This window comes from Cyprinodon variegatus, unplaced genomic scaffold (genome assembly GCF_000732505.1).
Source record: "Cyprinodon variegatus isolate N-32 unplaced genomic scaffold, C_variegatus-1.0 Scaffold1889, whole genome shotgun sequence".
NCBI lineage: Eukaryota > Metazoa > Chordata > Actinopteri > Cyprinodontiformes > Cyprinodontidae > Cyprinodon > Cyprinodon variegatus.
The window spans coordinates 49,998-55,031 of record NW_015152342.1 but is presented as its reverse complement, the minus strand read 5'-3'; the positions used below and the strand labels follow the sequence as shown (position 1 = coordinate 55,031).

General features: G+C 37.6%; 1 protein-coding gene across 2 annotated transcripts in view; it reads left to right on the top strand.

The window, feature by feature from the left end:
• Positions 1-318: 318 nt before the first annotated feature.
• The window catches only part of LOC107104799 (villin-1-like), a 17,313-nt gene continuing 12,597 nt past the window's right edge, over positions 319-5,034 (top strand). For both annotated transcript variants that reach the window (XM_015404896.1, XM_015404893.1), the window contains exon 1: positions 319-451. The gene's annotated coding sequence lies outside the window, so the exon portion shown is untranslated. The remainder of the gene's footprint in view (positions 452-5,034) is intronic.

The following is a 5,034-nucleotide window of genomic DNA, read 5'->3' as shown; positions in this document are numbered from 1 at the left end:
TGCTTTTTCTCTTGTTGAACACTTGTTCAACAAATAAGCTATAAGGCCTCTGTAATTTCCACCATGGAGTTGAGGGCTGCTGCCCATAAAACCTTCTGAAAGGACTTAATCCTTCTCAGTTGAGAAATTGTTTTCTAAACTTTCTCCCATTCAGGAAAATCTAAATCTAAAGCCAAACATCTGTCCAGAATCCCCTCCTCCTCATCATCCTCTTGTGTGTGGGAGGTGCTGAGTGCAGGTGCATTTAACGCTGTCACAGAGTAAATATCGCGACAGGAAATTGCAGGTGTGGTTAAACCTGGGTGTGGGCACAAATATATCAAACCCTCTGTGCATCACACACACACCGATGAGAGGAAAGCTCAGCCGTAGATTATTCACTTAACTAAATTAACAACTCTCTCTTCACTAGGAGACATCGAGGTAATCACCACATCTTCCAGAACATAAGGTAAGAGTCATCCTTATATTTCAAGGTTTCTCCTTTTTTAAATATTGATGTATTTATTTATTTTTGCTCAACCACTGCAGTTTGAAAGAAATAGAATTAAAAGGAAATAGAGGGATTTGTTCTGGGTAATTTTTGTCATTATATCCAACATGTGGAAAGGAACATTTGGATGGGTTGAGGGCGTTGATTTGCAAAAGCGTATTGTGCTTTCTTTGTAAAGTGCGGCTGTTAATTGAGTGGAAACCAGTCTTACCTGTCCCACACTCTATCCGTAATGGATGCAGAGCTGCTCTCCACTTTCAGTCCGTTATTTGCTTTTTCTTCCTCAATGCCCGAGCAAACTGGATCTTCATAGCAAGGATTAGCCTTAAAGCAAGTCTTCAACAATAACCAATTAAATCCAGTTGGTGCAATAAAAGAGAAGAGAGCTTGTTGTTTACTTCTCTGTGAAAGTGGTTAAGTTAAATCATTTTTAAACCAAAGGGGGATTTGCTTTGCTGCACTGTTTAGATTAGTAGTAAAACTCTAGAGCAAAATGCAATGATAGATCATTTTAATTTAACTCAATAAATGAGAATTAATGTGAAATTCTGTTCAAATTTGATATTCATTTAGGTTTTTTTCCCTACATCATTTGACCAGTTTTTAAGTTGTTGGGACACAAACAGCACTCCAAATATCTTTAAACCGTCTTATCCAGCTCAGATATTATTTTATATTTTGGGCATCTACAAAATGTTAATTAGTTATTGGCTGATTTATTTCAGGTCAGTTTATTTAAATAGTCCTAAACAGCAGCAAATGTCTTGCCAAGGATAATTACAAATCAAACAGGTTCAACAGGTTTGGAAATCAGATTGATCCAACATAATCTAAACAAATATTGAAAGACAAATTCAATTACATGCAATCAATTTAGTTCTAATACAACCACATTAAATTAGTTAGTGATGCCATTTAGTAAAATACAAGATTAATACATATAAGGAAGCCCATTTGACTGCATTGTTATTGACTCTGCTTCAGCGGATTTTTCTTAACAAGCATGTGGTGACAATGGAAATAAAATATCTGCCCTTTAAGCTTTAGGAGCAAACAAGCCAATTAAAACTGGCTTTTTTTAAAGCTTGAATAAATGTAGCTGAAGACAACATCAAATGAAGCTTAAAGATAAAAGAAATCCCTTTTCAGTGAGTTTCTCACTAACCTCTGCACACTTTCACAACACATCTAGTTATAGGCCTGCATCCTTCACAGTAACTCTTTAAAGTCCATAAAGGCAACAAACCCAGGGTTCAAGTTAACACGAGGACAATAAATCTATTGGTTTATGGTTAACATCATGGTCATATTTTTATATGATATCAGGTACTTTTTTTGAACTATGCCTTCTATACCTGTTACTATCATCTCCATTTTTGGAGAAGGATCCAATACAGTGTTATAAACTACTGATAAATGTTCACGTGTTTGCTAAAAAAACCCAACCCTGTGAGATCAGCACACCATTTGAACCTGGTGTGAAGGTACAGCACCACAAATTATAGAATCCCATGTAACTTCCAGGCGCTTTCCACTGTCTTTATAAAACAATAAAAGCAAAAGCAATGAGTGATGTTAAAATGTCAATTTTTTATGTTTTATTCTATCCTGAGCTAAGCCTGAGCAGAGTTACTTCTTTATCAGGTCAGTGAACCCCAGAGCCTTGATAATATTAATGCTTTGTGCCATTAGGAATCTGCTGAAGTAAAGCTGACCTGATCTATCTCTCTCTAGTAATCTCTGCCCTACAGATTACACCTGTGGAAAAGATTAGAGGCTCTATCAGTGCTATAATTCAAGTCTCCATTATCTGTGTATGCTGTGCATTGCAACACTACTATCCTTTTTTACTAGTTTTCCATGCAGTTGTTAATAACTGAAAAAAGAAGGGAATTATTCATTGCATATTTTTCCCATATTTTACGAGTAAAAACCTGAAAAGAATGGCATATCAAATGGTAGAAACAATGTTCTCTTCAAGTACAGCTTCAGGTATTTAGGAGCACATCTCAACCAGCTGGGCACAGACTAATGGTGCTACTTCTTCAAATTCTGTGGATTTAGAACAGACATGAACTGGAAGACCTGAGTGGTCTGGAATGGTGCTAAAACCACAGCAAATCTTTGTTACATTTTAATGCAAGGCACTTATGGGATTTATAAACTAGGAACCATGTTTTAAAGTATTTTCTTTGAGATATAAGGAGTTGAACTTCAGAACTAGATTTTCTTTTCTGCAAAAAAAAAACGAAGCTTCCAGTCTGATTTATGCTTCCACCATATCTGGTGTGTACCGAGGTTTACATCATGCTGTTTGTTCACAAATATTCTCCTAACAAAGCTCCTTGCTAGCACAGCTGTATTTATTTTTAGATTGAATTACACAGAGGTGGAATCATATTCAATTAAATGACTTCTGCAAGCATTTGGCTTTATTAAACTTAATACAGGCCTAATTATTAAGATTATTACATGTAAAAAAAAAATGCACTGGCCAAAACTGAAAATGCATCCAAAGACTAAATCAACCCAAAACATTTTGTTAAGTATAAGACACTCAGGTCATCCAATGAGTAAGTCATCCTACTGAGTCATTCAGGGTGACAGGTGTACTGTGTCCTTGGTGTTTGCTTATCGTCACTGTAGTTTCTGATATCTCAGTAAAGAGGCAGATAAAGCACAGCTGATTGCAGGACTTGCACGCTGCTTTGACTCCAGACTGGCGCTTCTTAGTGGCTCTACATCTGCTTTACTGATAATTATGCAATCATTAAAAAATGAAAAAGAAAACAGGAAATATTGGAAATCAGGCTTTCATACAATCACCACCAATAGTTTGGATTTTAAGTATTTCAATCAGTTGTTACCCAATCACTTTTTTTTTAACCTTGGTAGGTTTCAGTATATGGCATTTTTATAGCTTAGCTTTATTTCTTAGCTTTTATCTTTATCTTTATCCCATTCCAGCTGATTTTAGCCAGCAGGTTTTACTTCAATTTAATCATTCTTATAAAACATTTACAATTTTATTTTCAAAAATCAGAACTCCTTTTCTGTTTTCAATATGTCCATTCAAAAGCCCTTTTTAATAGATGTATTAAATGAATAAGAAAATAATAGGGCAGCACCTGAGTGCCTGCAGACATCTAGACTTTGTAAAGAGGACCCTCTGACATTAAGATTTAGCACCGAAAGAAGAGATTTTTTTACAGCGGCATAGTTGATGCTGATGTCTTCAGATTGTCAATTTCTGAGGTTGACAGAGCATGAACTGCAAAAGAAAGCAACAGCCAAGGTATTTAGAGATAAGATCGCTGAAAGCAAAACATATTGACTTGGCTACAGGAAGTGGAAGATCACACTGGGTGCACCTCTCAAGGACAGGAACCTGAGGTTCCAATTCCAAGGTTTCCCAAAACTAGACAGTAACTTCTTGCAAGAATGTTGAAAGATGAGTCTTAACTTCAGCTGCAACATTCAGGTGATATTGGAAAATGGTGAATTTAATGTGGAAAAGATAAAACCTTTCATCAAAGGTTGTTTTCTGTGGTGCGGAGATATGAAGATATTGCCGGTTGGCTCACTTTTTATCCCTAGGTGTAAACCGAACACTATAAGGCCACAGCTTTTCTATATGGTCACTGACCACGTCTTTCCGTTTTTGACTACAGTATAACCATCTTCAGAATGCTACTTCCAGCAGGATAACACGCCGTGCATTAAAGCCCATATAATCGCTTGTTAGTTGAACATCACTATGAGTTCTCTGGACCCCAAGCTTCTCTACAGTCACAGATCTCAACCCAACACCTTTTGGATGCGGTGGGATGAGAGACTTGCCCCCTGGAAGTAAAAAACTTGTCAAAAACAAACCCTGCTCTGAAGTATTTTTTACGTTATTAATATTTAAAAGTTGCTTTACTTATTATCAGGTTGAGTGGAGGTTTTAGAGAACCCAATGAAGAGATGAGGGAAACAGAGATGAGTTCTTGTAGTTTTAATGTCCCAAAGAAGCAACTGAAGCAAAAGTCCAAAATAACAAATACAGAAAACCAAAATCTAGAAGACATCCATGAAAACACATGAGGAGCCAGCAAAAGATGACTGAACATGAGGTGTACAAATGGGAGCCTGAACAAACACCAGGCTAATCAGCAGATTGGGAGCAGGTGTGGACAGAGGAGTCTAGAAGGGAGGTAGGGAAAAATGGGACTGACAGAAGAGGGCAACAAAGGCTACGTTCACACTGCATCCTGAAGTGACCCAAATCTGATTTTTTTGCCCACATGCGACCTGTATCTGATCTTTCAATGGCTGTCTGAACAACACAGATCCGATTTTTTCCATTGTGACCCAGGCCAATTGGCTAGGTGGTCCTGGATCCGATACGAATCTGATCTTTTCAAAAGCGACCTGTGTCTGAACGGCCAGGTCTGTTTGGGGTGGACCCCGCCTCTCACCAATAGACAGCTGGAGATAGGCACCAGCACCCCTTGCGACCCTGCTTGGGATAAGCATGACAGAAAATAGATGGATGGATG